This window comes from Coenobita brevimanus, chromosome 98 (genome assembly GCF_032717465.1).
Source record: "Coenobita brevimanus isolate Jiangsu-jjx chromosome 98, ASM3271746v2, whole genome shotgun sequence".
Taxonomy (NCBI): domain Eukaryota; kingdom Metazoa; phylum Arthropoda; class Malacostraca; order Decapoda; family Coenobitidae; genus Coenobita; species Coenobita brevimanus.
This window is the reverse complement of record NC_137051.1, coordinates 15,560,452-15,578,422: the sequence shown is the minus strand read 5'-3', so window position 1 is coordinate 15,578,422 and position 17,971 is coordinate 15,560,452.

The window sequence follows — 17,971 nt, the reverse complement described above, 5'->3', positions numbered from 1 at the left end:
TAGTCCCTTACACTGAATCACTGTGTATCACCACTATAGGGTCTAAAGCACACGGGGGGGGGGGTCAGGGCGTTGTACAGAGGAGTAAAAGAAGGGGACGTCACTTGTGGGTAACAGGGGAACTAATTCTCACAGGGGCGTACACTAACACGGGGGGGGGGGGGCCTCGGTACAAGTGGAGGGCACAGACAGGGGCGCGGTACTTTAGGTATGGGGAAGGAGTGCAAACACAAAGTCTGTAGCATTATAACTCACGGTGTGAGCCGGTCGCTGGTGGGTGCAAGGGGCGCGCCTATGGCCACTACACAGGCAGCCGTAAGTGGCGGCCAGGTGTGGGAGGATGGCCGTCTGGGGTGTGCTCTCGGTGCGAGTCTCTGGTGGTGTAGTCTGTGTGGTATGGGTCGAGCTGAGGGGCGGAGTGAAGGGCAGCCCTTTCCTGGTGGGGGCCCTGGGAGTATGATGGCCCTCTGGACTAGGGCTGAACGGGCCTAAGAGGCGCTCAGCACGGCGCCTGCTCTTTGCCCTTTCCTGGTGGGGGCCCTGGGAGCATGGTGGCGCTCTGGGCTTAGGGCCAAACAGGGCTAAGAGACGCTCAGCATGACGCCTGCCCTTCGTAGTGGTGGGAGTCCTAGGGTGGACCTGGGCTGGTCTGGGCCTAAGGTCGGCCACGGGGCGCTTGTCACCTCCCTGGAGCTGCGGTTTTGCCTGGATGAGGCAACCATCAGGGGTTGGCTGCGGCCGCCTGTACTGGGGGAGTCTGGCAGCTGCTGGAGGCATCTGGGGCGGCTCGCCGATGCCTGGGGGCCGTTGTCTCGCCTGGAGGAGGAGGCCATCAGGGGTGGACTGCAGCTGCTCGCTCTGCGGGAGTCCGTCAGCAGCTGCAGCTGTCGGGAGCTGTGCTGCAGCAACAGGACACCTGGCCTTGGGGTGGTCTTGTCTCAGGTACTCTCCGGCAGGGGTCCTGTGGGGGAGCAGTCTTCACTTTCCATGAAGGAGGGGAGGCAGAAGGGGTGCTTCACTTGGCCACAGGATGGGCAGGCTAAGCAAGAGGCGTCACCCTCACAGGGGGCCTCCGGGGTCGCGGAGGAGGAATGACTGGTGGCCTGTTCCCCGGCCCGGCGGACCTGATGGTCCCTGTTGAAACTCCATGCCATGGCGTAGGAAGGAGGTCCAGAAGATACCCCCTCAGCCAGGCAGGTCCAGAGGACACTACCTAGGCTCCCTCCTGGAGTGGTGGTCGAGGGAGATCCGGTGGATACTCCCTCGGGCTGGCAGATCCGGGGGACACTGCCGGGGGACCACTCATCCGGGGGATGGCCAGAGGAGAAGCCCCATAGGGCCTTCTGGCTTGTGCTGCAGGTCTGGTGGACTCTGCTGCCCTCCTGCTGTTGGGAGATAATGCAGCTGGGGGACGACCAATGGTCTCTCCTCCTGTGGCAGGTCCGGTGGATGCCACCATGGGGCCAGCTGCGCTCCTGGGGAGCACAAAAGCGAAGGCCATCAGTGAAACGGTCTGACATGCCGGCTCCTGGAGGTGGGTGGCAGAAGGAAGAGACCCAGAGGACGCTCCTCCTACAGTAGATCTGGTGGATGTTACTATGCTGCTGCCCCCCTGGGGTGTAGTAGGCAAATAAGCGCTAGCTGTGGCTCGTTGTCTCTTGAAGGCAGGTCCGGTGGACTTTGCTAGGAAGAAGAAACCGAGGGCCACGAGCCCGCAATACTATTCCTTCCAAGAGAAAAACATTATACAAGACAGAGCCAAATTCAAGATCCAATGATTTCGAGATGCCTGGACACACTGTGTTTGAAAGACTGGATATCATAGGAAGTACGAAATACAGACAGAGGGAAACAATTCCAGAGATGACCTGTTGCATAAATGAAGGACTGGGAGTAATGGTTAACTCCTGCATTAGACAGTTGGACAGAGAAGGGATGAAAGTTTGTCGCTAGACAGGTGCTATGCACCCGTCGTAGAGGTGGAGGGATGCAAGCAGACAGGTCAGAGGAGCAGTGACCACTGAAGTAGCAATAGAAAAGAGATAAAGATGCAACAGTGTGGCAAAGAGATAAAGGTTGAAGGGAGCCAGTAAGAGGAGGAGAGTTAATGAGACGAAAAACCTTTGACTCCACCCTATTGAGAAGTGCTGTATGTGGGGAGCCTCCCCACACATGAGAGTTGTACACTAAACAGGGGCGAATAAAACCCGTGTATAAAGTCAACAATTGTGCAGGGGTAAAGAAGGTACGGAGTCTCTTGGAAGCAGATTTTTTAAGAGATGCAATATGATCTTTCCAAGATAAGTCCCGAGTGAATGAAACCACAAGCATGTTCAAGGATGATGCAGGATTGAGCTGAATATTAGTAAACATTAGTAGGTATTCCTGTGGGAGGTTGTGTCGGGTTGACAGGTGTAAAAACTAAGATTTTGATGGATAAAAAACAAGATTATTTTTACTCCAGTCGGAGATACGAGTCAGACATTAGGTGTGCCATAGCCTCGTCCCTTGTTTGCTGAAGTAACTGCTGAGATGGACGTTGCGAGAACCGAATGGAAAGGTGAAGGGTGGAGTCATCAGAGTAAGAGTGGATAGGGTTAGATGTACAGCTTAGAAGGTCATTGATGAATAAAACGAAGAGAGTTGGTGATAGGAGAGAGCCCTGAGGAACACCACTGTTGATATATATCTAGAAGAACGATGGCCGTCTACAACAGCAGCTATAGAACGACCAGAAAGGAAGCTATAGATGAAGGCACGGATAGAAGGATAGAAACCGTAAGAGGGCAGTTTGAAAATTAAAGATTTGTGTCAGACTCGGTCGAAAGCCTTTGAGATGTCAAGTGCAATGGCAAAGCTTTCGTCGAAGTCCCGAAAAGAGGATGACCAGGAGTCTGAAAGGTAGGTGAGAAGATCACCAGTGTACCGTCCCTGACGGAACCCATACTGACGATCAGAAAGAAGGTTGTGATAGGAAAGATGCTTTAAAAATTTTCCGATGAGAAGTGACTCGAAAACTTTAGACACATGATGTTAAAGTAATTGGACGATAGTTAGAGGGTTGGGAATGGTCACCCTTCTTGGGAGTGGCTGATTAAGAACAAACTTCCAGCTAGAAGGAAAGGTACATGTTCTGCTAGGTGTTTTAGGGTCGGCCTCCCGTTCCTATAGTACCTAGTGAGTAGCTGGGTTCTCTTCTAGACCGGAGATTAGACAAGTAAGAGAAAGGGAGGACACAAAAACTCAAGGCAACAACTTACATGTGTATTACTAAATCTTACATATGCAGGAACGAGCAGATGTCACAGATATGGAATACTAGTATCACGCAGGATACTGTACAGGACCAGATTGGTTAGGGGGAACAACACTTGAGCTAGACACTTATGTTGGTGGGGGAATTTAGATGTCCTAGGCCGGTGATGGTGGTTGTCTTGATTTCCCAGGATAGCAATAATATATTACACTGGGCCTTAGCGTGACCTTATCGAGACGTGCCGTCACTATTGCATAGAGTGTTCTTTGTACCTTGGCCCGCAGATCACTTTTACATTACTTTATTATGTACCCGGGTGGAGCTGGCAGTACTGGAACTTCAACTCAGGGGCTTATGTATGATCTTCACTGTCTTACAGCAGCACTGTACACTATGGTATGCCCGTCCTTCACTGTCTTACTATTGCACTATCATTTCCACCACTTTCTTTTATGCTCTAACCACCAGCCCACTTTACTCTATCACTCCTACACTGTCTGTATGCTGCGTGTGTTCACTTTCACTCACTGTTAGGTCGGATGTGTCACAGTCAGGTGCAGGGGCGGCAGCAGAGTCTCAGCCTCCATACTGATGGGGCTGGGATCCGCCAGGGGCGGCTAGGTCCTGGGGCCGGGGGACAGCGCATAAGGGCGTCCTCTCTCGTCCAGGGCTGCTGGGGGCATAGGGGCCCAAGGCTTCCGGGCTCGGGGTGGGTGTCCGGCCCTCTGGGCTGAAGCCGAACAGTCGCCTGAACTTCTGATCCAGGCGCCTGACTGGGTGCAGGGAGGTCCCGCCCAGGACTCTGAGGGGCGGTCGGGAGGCTGTGGTCTCCACAGGTCTGGGACGCCATCAGGAGTGAGCTGTGGCGTCGGCTGGCGTCAGGGTCTATCAGGGGCATCTCCACCAGCTGTAGGGAGAAGAGCCCAGTGGTGGTCACAGGGCCTCTCCAATACTCCTTCAGGCTAAGGGGTCCCTCCAAGTCGTGGGTAGGTGGACCGGGCTCAGCACCTAACGAAGGAGTGGCTTCAAGCTGTCTCTGGCTGTAGGGCCCGGCTACTGCCTGTGGCTGTCTCGGGACACCTTTGGAGTGGCTACTGGCCACCTCCTGCAGGAGGGTAGAGCGGCTACAGGCCGACTCTCCAGGGACACCTTCAGAGCGGCTTCTGGCTGTCTCCTGATTGACCTCCAGAGCAGCTTCAGGCCGTCTCCTGTAGGAGGGTGAGTGGCTACCGGCCGTCTCTCCAGGGGCACCTTCAGAGCGGCTTCCGGCCGCCTCTCCAGGGGCACCTTCAGAGCGGCTTCCGGCCGTCTCTTGACAAAGGTGGGAGTGGCTACCGACTGTCTCCTGATTGGCCTCTGGAGTGGCTTCAGGCCGTCTTCTGTAGAAGGGTGAGTGGCTGCAGGACGTCCCTCTGAGGGGCATCTTCTGAGTGGCTTCAGGCCGTCTCCTGACGAAGGCAGGAACGGCTTCCGGTCGTCTCCTGACGAAGGCAGGAGCGGCTTCAAGCCATCTCCTGACGAAGGCAGGAGCGGCTTCTGGCTGTCTACTCTAGGAGGGCGAGAAACTGCAGGCCATCTCTCCGACGGGCACCTGCCAAGCAGCTTCAGGCCGTCTACTGATGAAGGTGGGAGTGGCTTCAGGCCGTTTCCTAGTTTCCTCAGGAGCAACTTCATGCCGTCTCCTGAGGGAGGGTGAGCGACTATCAGCCATCTCAGGGGTGCTGTTAGGAACTGGAGAAACAGTTTCATCCCGGTCTGATTTGTGGGCAGCTCGCCAGGTTGGTCGTCTTGTATTCCTGCTATGGTGGCGGCGGGTGAGTTCCGTGTCATAGGGGCGCGTGGCCCAGGCGGACTTACGTCCCTCTCGCACGGAGCTGGACCGCGCACTGTCAACCACTCTGTGGCCTTTTTCTAGGGGTGTCGTGTTGTTTCCAGAGCCCAAACCCGGCATTTTAGTACAAGTTGAAAGACAAAAGTGAAAGATTTTACCTAGGCAGGGTGTAAGCACAGAAGCACAGTTCTTGAGGACAACAGGAGGGACTTCATCAGGCCCAAATGCCTTGTTAGTATTAAGGCCAGTGATGGCAGAAAATACATCAGGAAGTAAGAGGGGGGGGGAAGTGATGGAGGAACAGCACCGGAATCGTCTAAGGTGGAATTTGAGGAGAAAGTCTGTGCGAAGAGATCTGCTTTATCAGTCGAAGAAATAGCTACAGATCCATCAGAGTAGAAAACAGTAGGAAAGGATGGTGTAGTAAAGTTGTTAGAATGATTTTTGTCAAGGTGCCAGAAGGAGCGGGAAGAATTCGAGTTGGAGAGTTGAGAGCATTTAGTATGGATGAAATTATTTTTAGCAGAGCGAAGAACAGACTTAGCACGATTCTAGGCAGAAACCTAAATGAGATGTGATTCAGGGGTGGGTTGGCTCTAGTACCTCTTATAGGCCCTCTCCTTGTTGTGGACAGCATTAGAGCAAGAGTGAGTAAACCAAGGCTTTCTTGCATTAGTCAAAGGATATGAGCAGGGAATGTATGCTTCCATGCTCGAAAGAATAACCTCCGTAATGTGCAAAGCGCACTCAGAAGGCTCCTGGCCATGGAAACAATAATCATTCCTGGGAAAATCAATGAAGTACTACCTGAGGGCCTCCCAGTACACAGCTCCAAAGTGCCACAGCCAATGCTTCTTTGGGGGGTCCACAGGCTGTACTGGAGCGATAGGACAGGTCAAGGTAAGAAGGCTGTGATTGGAGGACCCCAATGGAGAGGAAAAATTAACAGCGTGAGCAGAAGGATTAGTTGTAAGGAAGAAGTCAAGTATGTTGGAGCTCTCTCCAAGGCAGTCAAGGATATAGGTAGGGTGCTGTACAAGCTTATCTAGGTCATTAAGGAGAGAAAAGATGTAGGCTTGTTCACCAGGTGGATCAGTGATTTTAAGGAGAGGAGAGCCAAACTTGGTGGAGAATATTGAAATCTCGTCGAATGGAGATTTCAGACAAAGGATGTATATATATGTTACGTTTGCACTCCATGCTGCCACAGGCTCCAACAGCAGTTCAGTATAAGAAGGTCGTTGCCCAGTATACTGTTCTTCCTATTGTCTGCTTTTAGGTGTATTAGGTGTACAGTACACAAGATAAGCTCAGGAGTGGTGAATAAACACTTGCTTCTTAAGTTGTTTTTATTTTCCCAAATAATTACACTGATTGCTTTCCAACTTCACTGCACTGTTCTCACAGGCATTGGAGTTATACAAACTTAACTCACTACTATTGCACTTAATGCTTGACAACACTCTTATGAACGCCTGACAACACTGTTTTCACAAGTGCCGAAAATAATCTTCACTAACTGCAATTAATGCTTGCCAGCAATACTTCACAAACTTCACTAACAGCACTGCACTACACTCAAACTGAACTGAAAACTGTAGGCCTACCTGTTCTAGTCTCTTATCCATCCTTATATAAGCTTCCATTGTTAGAGAATGATCTACTTCTCCACGGTTCTGTGTATTCCAGTGAGAAAGAGAGAGAGAGAGCACAGTTACGAATTCGGAGACAACCAAAACATGCAAGAGTTTTCTTACATAACACTATAAATTATTTAGCATACTGACTTAAATTACATAATTTAACAAACAGGCACGGAAAGAAAACATTAATGAAAAAAAGACCATAAAAACTAATGCATAACTTGTGAAATAACTACGCTCACAAAAAACAGGAAAACTGGCAACTCTGACTCGTATCGGAGTTAGCTACCGTAAACATAGGGAAACATCGAGAAACATTTCGGCTACCTAACAGGCAAATCTCAATTCTTTATATATATATATATATATATATATATATATATATATATATATATATATATATATATATAAAACCCATTGGATCCCAGGGGTGCCGGGAGAGGCACAGCACTGGGAGGGTACTAAGCATACCGCCCTCCGCCTATCGGCTCATAGTCGCGAAGCTCATAGGTCCCTACCCGGGGGTTCCCTACATTATAAAGACTTCAAAACTCCCAGTTCTGTCCAATACTCGGGACACTGGGCTCCAATAGGTTAAAGAGACTGATAGGTTTGCCAGTCATTAACCCATTGGATCCCAGGGGTGCCAGGCGAGGCACAGCACTGGGAGGGTACTAAGGATACTGCCCTCTGCCTATCGGCTCATAGTCGCGAAGCACATAGGTCCCTACCCAGGGGTTCCCTATTTTATAAAGACTTGAAAAATCCCAGTTCTGTCCAATACTCGGGACACCGGGCTCCAGTGGGATATATATATACTTGCCTGCTTCCACTATAGCAGGAGACGGAGACTACCTTGCAGGCGAGCTGACCCTCAACAGGATCAGGGTGGAGCTACTTCCTTGGCTCCAAGCAACACCCCTGCGACAGCCAGCAGCCTCGCCCTTTGTGAGACGGCCAGTAGCTGTTCAGCCCTTCAGAAGATGGCCGGTAACCACTCGGAAGGCTTTATAGAGATGGCCTGCAGCCGCTCTGCCCTTCAGGCGACAGCTCGTAGCCGCATCCTTAAAAGGCCACGGCCTGTAGCCAGGCCACACAGCAGGAGATGGCCGGTAGCTGCTCCCCCGTCAGGTGCTGCTATACCCCTCTACAGGAACCAGCGAAGACTGGTAGCTGTGCTGGGGAGAGAAGGGTACATCCCCTCTCCTCCTGTAGTTGTCTCAGAGGACTAGACACAGGTGACGGCTGGTAGCTGCACCCGTCGGCAGGAGACGGCTGGTAGGTGCTCCTCGTCGGCACGTCGTTCTCTATACAGGGTTCAGGTAATGGTCGGTAGCCACGCCGACAGGCAAGTGATGGCTGGTAGCCACACTTCACATGTTCTCCCATCAGGGAGTCAGGCCCAGGCGATGGCTGGTAGCTGCGCCTATGACGAAGGGTCGACCAACAGCCGCCCTCATTTTGTTGCCCACGGGAACCCAGCGATGTCTGGTACCTGCGCCGGGAAGGAGCACCAAAGCCCCTCACTCCCTATGACTCCACCATGAGATGGCACTCTGCCATCAGACCTGCCGACCGGCTGGGGCACAGACGACACTACTGTCCACCACCAGTGAGGTAACCCTCAGGGGGAAGGCCTCAGTCCTGAGGACCTGTGGAGAGCCCCTGTACTAATCCCAGGGTTATTCTCTGTCCAGCTGGCTACACAGGGACCCTACCTGATGGTCTCCGATAAAGGCTGATGCCACAGCCCACCCCTGACAGCATCCCTGACAGCAGGAGACCGCAGCCAATGGGCCCCTGAGGCCGTCCCCAGGACCCTTGGGCGAGGCCTCTCTGCACCCCAATGCACACGACACTCGTCCTCCATCAGGCGCCTATGTGAGTGCTTCAGGAGGCTCTTTGGCCCCACCCCTGAGGGCTGTACTCCAGTTCCCAGCCCTGACAGTGCGGGGCCCTTCTCCACACACACCCCTGGACACGAGAGGACGCCCCGACGAGTGATCCCATGGCCGAGGGATACAGAGGCCCCTGGTGGAACTCACACCCCATCAGGAGTCGGGCTGTGAGTTCTCCCGCTGCCCTCTACCCATGCTGCCACCGCACCCAGTCCTGACAATGAGTGACAGTGAAAGTGCAGTGAGTGTGAAACAGTGACCTAAGCATCGGGCAGCGTATTACGTTACCAAAGGGAAATTAAGCCCAATATTTATCAGTGCTATTGTGACTAAAGTGTAGGACAACACTGAAACAGTGATGAAGTGAGTGAAGCCGAGCAGTGATTACAGTAACCTCCATAAATGTGTACCTCGGCCTGAGCAGTATAAATCCTGCTTGCCATAAGACCTGCAAGCGAGCTGCCCATTCTAAGCAGTGTAGATTTCCTTTCAAGTGACAGTGACTGATTCCCCTGCCCAAAGACCCTAAGTGCTGTTCATTGGACTATTCACCTTTTACCCTGAAAATTGTTCACATAGTATCTTGCACGATACTACCACCCATGATCTCAGTACATGTCCTAAAATCGCCTAGATTCCTGTTTTGTGACGTCTACCTGTTCCACATCTAGAATTTGTCAGTGTACATGTAAGGTTGTTGCCCATAGTTTTTGTGCCCTGCCTCTCTCTTATATGTCTAAGCTCCAGTCTAGAAAGGGAACCCAGCTGCACACTAGGCGTTCAAGGGACGGGAAGCTGACCCTTAGACACCTAGCACAACAATATATATATACATACATACAGACATATATATATATAGTAGGCTCGCACAGTGCACGCCATTACAGAGCGTGATTCGCACTGCGCGCGAGTGACCAAAAATCATTACCGAAAACCTTGAATGCGCGAGTTTACCTCACAGAACACGAGGTAGAGGCAAAGGGTGGCTCAAAAATGCCATCTTCTATTAGTATGCGACCATCCCTCACACAACGCATCATGTGTCGTCATGTTGATGCACAGAAATTCCCGGGCATTCTACTGCGCAGCTTGGGGTACAAGACAGCGGGCGCGTCATAACAGTCCTGGCTCGTGCACAGTGCGGATCCGCTCTCTACAGCTAACCTGTTGTGTACAATTTTTTCTTTTTTTTTGCTGCTCCATCCTGGCCTGTACATCGCCGCACCATGGCTCCAACCCCAAGAGTTAAGAAACTTCTGACGCACGCCACCAAGTTAGAGATCGTCCAGATGAAGGAGGGTCAAGGAAACACCGTCATCGGGAAAGCCCTGGGACTGGCTGAATCAACAGTGAGAAGTGTGGAAGAACCGTGATGCCATGAGGGCTGTAGTGAAGACATATGGTGCCTCTGACCTAGATGGCCATTCGTGGGTGGGAAATCGTGCGATGATACTAATGGAGCAGTATCTTGCCACCTTCATAATGAGGAAGGAGAAGGAAGGTGTTCCACTGAATGGAAGATTTATTCGGAACCAAGCCTAGCTCCTTTACAAGGCAGCATCTCGCAAGTTAAATGTGGACAAACCTTTCAAGGCATCGGTTGGATGGCTGGACTGTTTTCTCAAGCACATGGAACTCTGTCACGTCAAAGTGTCTGGTGAACGTGCCTCTGCCGACGAGCTGGCCCTGAGAGACTATCCTGCGATATTTAGAGCGCTTCTTGAAGAGGGACAGTACACCAAGGACCAGATCTACAAGGTCGATGAAACGTCGTTGTACTACAAGGCCATGCCCAAATCAACTTACCTCACTAAAAGACAGAAACAAGCCCCTGGTCGCAAGCTCCGGAAGTGTAAGATGACGGTAATGTTCGCTGTAAACCTGTGTGGGAGCCACAAGATGAGGCCAGTTGTTGTACACACAGCTTCACAACCAAGGTACTACAAAAACCTCACGAGCATGGACGCAAGTGGTGTGTACTGGAACAAGTCTGCAAATGGTTGGATGACCGGGAACATTATGGCAGACTGGTTAACGAGGCGCTGCGTCCCCGATGCCAGGGGTGTCGGGAACTGGGCATTCCATTTAAGATGCTCCTTGTGCTTGACAATGCACCAAGTCACCCTCCATACCTTGAAGATCTGCACAAGGATTGTCGTGTTGTGTTTCTGCCGCCCAGCATGACGTCACTAGTCTAGTGCAGCAACTGGATCAAGAACTGATCGCCACTGTGAAGCACTTCTACCATAAGCAAGTGTACGACTATACCTACACAGGAAGACCGACACACAAGAAGAGCTTCATGCCCTACAAGAAGATCACGACGAAGACCTCGATGAGGCATCCCGTTCCATCTCCGACAGCTGTGTCCCGACTAGGCACAGGTGACATGACTGTTGAGGCATTTTGGCGTCATTTTACAGTGAAGGACGCAGTTGAATTTCTCCTACGAGCCTGGCACCAGATTACACCTGCAATGGTGAACCATGCGTGGTGAATGCTCGTGCCTCACGTATGCACGACCCAGGAGACGGCCATTCACCAACTGGCCGAGACTGAGGCATCAAACTGACAGCAACAAAAGCTGTACCATGTTTCGAGGACGTTACATTGGCGGATATACGAGAAGTGCACGCTGCTAATAAGGAACAGCCTCCCGAGGAAGTGTTGCAACGGATAGACGAGGCTGATGCAGAGCCCGACGCCAGGCAGAGTCAAGTTGAGCAGCCTAGTGTGATGGAGGGCAGGACTGAGCAGTGTATGTCAAGAATAAGCAAGACCCTTGCTGCTGTGAATAAGCTCAGGGAATAGGTGAAGGAACAGGAAGTGAGCAGCCTAAGAATGGAGGACGTTCTGGTTGGTATCGACAAACTCTTCCGTTTCTACACAGACAGGCACAGGCAAGAAATAAACAAAAGAAGACAGACGCTCATAACAAGTTATACACACAGCGGGCTCAAGTTAGTGAAATTGAGGAACCAGCTACACCGTCTGCTCCTGTTCCTGTTGAGGATGAAGAGGATGCAATGTCAGAAGTGTCAGCATTGGACTTCGAAGGGTTTATGACCGAAGTGAGTGACCTTGAGGCTCCTGGGGAAGGTACTCAAGAGAAGTCTGTTGGTGCAGCAGGGGGTGCGGCGCTGTAAGTGTTGCCGCGCCTTAGGACCCCTGTCATTTAAGTCTATCAGGCCTGTTGTCTACTGTTGTTAAGGTGACAACCCATATTTTTGTTATCGTAGCTATATCTGTAGTTCAGTTTCAGAAAAATATGGCCTTTATTTGTCTCCAAGGGCCAAAAAATGTCCAGGTATGAGGGGGTACCATCCATAAGTAATTTTTCCCATAAGATTATGTATTTACAGAGCAAATTCTCAGTGTGCGAGGTCGTGGACCACCCAATCTCTCACGCACTGTGCGAGCCTACGGTATATATATATATATATATATATATATATGGAGCCTCTGTGGTACAGTGGTAAAGTGTGCGTTTTCATACACTTAAAAATGAGAGTTCGCGCCCCGCCAGGGTAATAAACTTTGGGAGCGTTCTTTGGGCCACGTACTGCATTGGCAGACACAAGGGGTGCTGTGGTTGAACCAGTGTCACATACTGTGAAGTATGCTTGCACCCAGTCGGCTTGAGGGCCGATTACACTTGGTTCACAGACTACACACATATCCAAAGCCACTCCAACACTACAATTACACTTACAAGCGCTTCTCACCCTACATACAGTCTCTACTAGACAGCCTAAGTCACTTGGTAGAGATACAATGGCTGTATCGTCCTCACTTTGGTCGGGATAGGCCGGTCCTGCAGTGGACATACAAACGGCTGATAAGAGATGAGATATCTACCTCTCTATCTCCACCCATCTATCTATCTATATCTATCTATCTATCTATCTATCTATCTATATATATATATATATATATATATATATATATATATATATATATATATATAAATGAAACCCAGGGAAGGGTGTTGCAACACCCACCCCAGGAAGAACCCATGGCCCCACACTCACCCCAGGAGGAAACCCCAGGGAGGCATTTGGAGAGAGCGACGGTCCCGAACGAAATGGGCCTAGATGCACCATAACCCTGCACCTATCTTCCTCGCAACATGGCCACCAGCAGGAAGGCAGTCCTAGCCAACCATATCACAGTCGGTCCAGCCCTCGCCAGGATCGTGGTGGAACTTGTCTCCAGACAGTCCCAAGCAGCACCCCAGTGACAGCCACTGTACGCACCAGGGACCAGACGGCCACTGTATGCCTTTCAGCTGTTGCCCCCTGCAGCTCCGTGGTGATGGTCACTGTACACACCGGGCAGGACGTGATGGCCACTGTGCACACGTCGGCTGCAACCACCCCTGGAATCAGACCCGCGGTGACGGCCACTGTATGTAAAATGCCGGCTGTGGCAGTGCAGACCACTACCACACCCCCAGAAGGAGGACACGGAGGACTAGACAGCGCGTGGAACACGCCCAGGCAATAGGGTCATAAGTTCACCTGGGCCGCATGCCCCTATTCCCCAGAGCTCGCCCCCCGCCACCACCTTAGTCAAAGTACACTACCTTCCAGGCGAGCTGACTACCGACAGGATCGGGGTGGAACTGGCCTAACAGTTCCAAGCAGCACCCCAGTGATGGCCGGTAGCCAGCATTACCTGAGACGGCCTGTAGCCACTCAGAGAAAAAGGAGACAGCCCATAGCCAGTCTGAATTAAGGGCCACGGCCTGTAGCCAGGCACCAGTGATGGCCTGTAGTTGCACCCAAAAAAGGCCACGGCCTGTAGCCGTGTTGGGGAGAGATCGGTATGTCCCCTCTCCTTCTGTAGTTGCCTTGGAGGACACAACACCGGCGACAGCCAGTAGCCGCGCCCGTAGGGAGGAGACGGCCTGTAGCCGCTCCTCTCCTGCGCATTGCCCTCCTTGTTTCAGTGATGACTGGTAGCTGCACCAACACGCAGGTGATGGCCGGTAGCCGCGTTTCGTCTGCGTTCCCGTCAGGGAGTTGGGCCCCGGCGACTGCCTGTAGCTGCCCTCCATCTGTTGCCCAAGGGAACCCAGCGACAGCCGGTAGCCGTGCCGGGGAGAGACACCAAAGTCCCTCACCCCTTGTCACTCCACAACGAGATGGTGAGCTGTGCTCAATCCTGCCCTCCAGTAGGAGCACAGATTACCCTCCTGTCCACCTAGACCTAGGCAACCTCCAGAAGGAGGACCACTGTACTGAGCATTGGTGGAGAGGCCCCGTACCGTCCCTGGGGTTGTTCTCCCTCCGTCCGGAGGAAGAGGGTGCCTACCTGACAGACTCTGGCAGGGAATGACGCCATAGCCCAGCCCTAATGGCGGCGCCTCAAGCAGAAGACCATAGCCGGCGCCCCTCCGAGGACGTCCCCCAGACCCCTGAGCCGGCCCACTCCCCACCCTGACGAAGGTGATGCCCGTCCTCCACCAGACGCCTGAGTGAGCACCTCCACTGTCTGTTTGGCCCCAGTCCCGAGGGCCAGACCTCAGTCCCCAGCCCTGACAGTGAAGGGCCCATCATCACACACAGTCCAAGCCCCAGCCGAGAGATGAAGCCCCTGAGAGTGGTCCCGTGGCCACGGGACGAAGGGACTCTCAAAGGGCCTCAGCCTACCCCAGGCCGAGAGTTGTAAGCCCTGGACCTCCCCTTCCCCCAGTGAAACAAACTGGACCTAAAGACAGTGAATTTACAGTGAACAGTGAGGCCTACACTTAAGGCACGGGGGTGAGTTTACTGTGATATCAGTGTACAGTGAGGCCCAGAGAAGACCAAGACCAGTGAGCGTAAAAGAACAGGCGCCCCAAAGAAATCAAGCTACAAGTGTACAGTGAGACCAAGAAAGTAAGGTTATAAGTACAAAAGTACAGGCAGTGAATATTACAAACAGTGACACCCCGCTCGCCCCCTGTAACGGCGCCTGTGACCTAGTGCTATTAATTACTCTCTTCCCTTGTGCAGAGTCAGAAACACCTTCCCCCCCCCCATGTTTTCAGCCTATAAACTTAGTGTCAGAACGGTGAACGCCTCACGACAGTGCGTACTCACCACGGACAGTGTAATAGTGCCTTTGCCCTCCTGAACCAGACTTAAACTCCTGTACATTTAGTATCATGTGCGATACTCTACCCATTATAATGCTAGCCTATGTATTGATTTTTGCCTATGAGATTGTTTAAGATTATCTATCTGTTCCACAGAAGATGAATTTGTCAATATACGTGTAAGGTTGTTGCCCTGTGTTTTTTTTGCCCTGGCCCTCTCTTGTTTGTCTAAGCTCCGGTCTAGAAAGAGAACCCAGCTGCATTCTATAGGCACTCTAGGGACGGGAAACCGCCCCTTAACACCTAGCATAACTGTTATGCGGGATGTTTTTAGTCCGACTCCTCGTCCTAAAAACACCCGCGACTGAGCTGGGTCCTCTTTCCGGACCGGAAATAAAGCACCCACAAAGGAACAGGGCATAAAAACTAAGCAGTACACCTTAACACATATATTGTCTTAGCTCAATACACTGTTACAATATAGAAACAAAGAGTTACGGGATATGATTTAGACAGGTTTACAGAGTTAGCTTCTCAATATAATGTGTACACACACAGCACAGGCAGAGAGTGGGGATTTTCAGTTATACATCGATGGTGAGTTATAAATACACAATACCCGTATTATGGCTATAGGCAGAACTAATTTAATAGTCTAAATAAGATGCACTAGGAGTAAAAAGGGCCAGGGGTCGAGAGAGTGAATGTTACTATAACTTGTCAGGGTGCGAGTCGCGACACTCGGAATAGTCACTTAGTCGCGGGGACACGGTTCACAGGTTTTTGGTTTTTCTTAGTGCACTCCTGGTTTTGACCCACTGCTTCTGTATGTCTCTGTGCCCGTGTTCACTAGTCTTTTCTGTTCTGCCTGGATATTCGTCTCACTGTGTGTCACTTATATTATTCTGGCCTCACTCTTTCACTGTCACTGTTCACTCCCGTCTCCGTGGTTTTTAAGACACACGAGATGCGTTGAAATCACTACTTGCCCTTGTTTCCTGGGCTTAACAGAGGAGGCGCCCAGGCGTGGGAGGGGGCTCTACTGGGGAGCCCTCCAGTAGGAGACAGTGCACCGCCCACAGGGGTGTCACTGCCCGGGCCTTCTTCGTCAGGGGGGTGCAGGGAGGCTCTCCCGTCTGGGGGCCTCGACCTGGGAGGCCCTTATGCTGGAGCCTTGTCAGTGGGGTGCAGGGAGGCCCTCCGATCTGGGGGCCTCGACCTGAAGGGCGGCCCTCGGGGCTGGGGCTAAACAGCTGCAGGAGGCGGGCCTGTCGCCTCTTACTCAGGGCGCAGGGCCGTGGGGGAGTGGAGCCCAAGCGGCCGGGCTCTGGGGCCTTCCGGTCCGGCCTGGGAGCCTGGATACTGCGGCCGCCACTCCGGCAGCACCTCCAGGGAACCACCCCTGGAGGGAGTAAGCAAAGGGCGTCCCATGCAGCCGAGAGGTGAAAGGCCGGCCGCGCAAGGGACCTCCTTCTCCAGGAGGACCCCAGGAATCGCAGATGAAGGGCGTACAGTGGCCGCTCCTTCCCCCACAAGTACAGTGGCCCTTGTGGCGGTTCCGCAATTCCTAAGGTCCACAGCTGAAGGGCGTACAGTGGCCGCTCCTTCCCCCACATGTACAGTGGCCGTTGTGGTGGTGCTGCTCCCGAAGGAGGAAGAGGCAGATGAGGGGCGTACAGTGGCCGCTCCCTCCCCGGCACGTACAGTGGCCTTTACCGCGGGTCTGCCTGCCCAACGGGAAGTAACTGAAGGGCATACAGTGGCCGCTTCTTCCCCGGCACATACAGTGGCCGTTACCGCGGTGTTACTCCCATAGGAGGAGGAGGTAGTGGATGAGAGGCATAGTACAGTGGCCGCTCCCTCCCCGACACGTACAGTGGCCGTTATCGCGGTTCCGCTCCTCTTTCCTTTGCCAGTCAGAGTGCGCTCAATAGCTAACACTCCGAGGCTGTCTCCAGATGTGGCTGTAGCTGAAGGGCATACAGTGGCCGCTCCTTCCCCCACACGTAGGCTACAGTGGCCGTTGTGGCTGTGCTACAGGGGGAAACAACTGAGGGGCGTACAGTGGCCGTTCCCTCCCCAGCACGTACAGTGGCCATTACCGCGGTGTTGTCTGGGACTGAATCTGGCTCAGTCCCATCCCAAACCTGTTGAAAGCTGCCCCGTCCGCAGGGTCATGTCTTTTCCCGGCGTAGCTTCCGTCAGACTGATTGGGTGAAAGAGGGGCTCAGAACAGGGGAGCACTGGCGCCCTTCTTGCTCCGGGTAGGCCTCTCGATGATCCGGCCTTCCTTGGTGTCCTCCTGGGGTTGTGGTGAGGCGGCGGCTCGGTGGTAGGGTGGGGGGTGGCCGGTCCGGCGGCGGTGGGTATTTTAATAACAGTGACCACTGTACGCATGTCAGCTGGTAAGCCAGGCAGAGTCAGAACCGTGGTGACGGCCACTGTACGTCCTTCGTCTGCCTTCTCCTTAAGGAATAACACCGCGGTGACGGCACTGTACGCACCGGGGAAGGGACGGCCACTGAACACCTTTCATCCACAGTCCCTGAGACTACCTCTTCGGAGGAAGTCCCTGGCTCAGCCCACCACCCATTCGGAGGCCGAGTGGGACGTCTCTCTCTTCTCAAAGGTGCTGCCCCCCAGAGGAATTGCAGTTCGAGGAGTGCTGGCGAGGACCTATCCCGACCCCGGGGATCCACGCCCTACAGGCCGCCCCTGGACAACGTCCCCGCTGACGGACGCACAAGGAAAGGACACCACAGGCAGTTCCTGACGGTGGTCCAACTCTGTGGAGACTGCAACCCTCAGTCCCCCAGGGACATCCCCAGGACCCCGGGGAGGGGTCTCCCGAGCCCCAGCTGCCCCACCCGCAGACGACCCTCCGTCAGGATTAGGCGAAGGCAGGCATTCTTTGTGGCCCTGTTCGGCCCCAGTCCAGAGGGCCACCTCCCACGTCGAGGCCTTACCATGAAAGGGTCTCCCTGTACGCCAACCAACAGCCCCATCTGGACGACATAACCCCTGGCAGTAGTTCCGTGCCCTCTACAGGAGGGCACGCGTGACGAGTTACCTCCCACGCCCAGGCGCCACCTGTAACTAGCACAGGCCCCAGCGGCCCGAGACAAACCTGACAGTGCTCATATTTACCTGTACCTGTATATTATTGTTGTATATTGTAAAGGATTGTAATTAAGGCAATATATGTGTAAGGTGGTCTGCCGAGTTTTTATGCCCTGTTCTTCTTGTAGTGTTAAAGAGAAC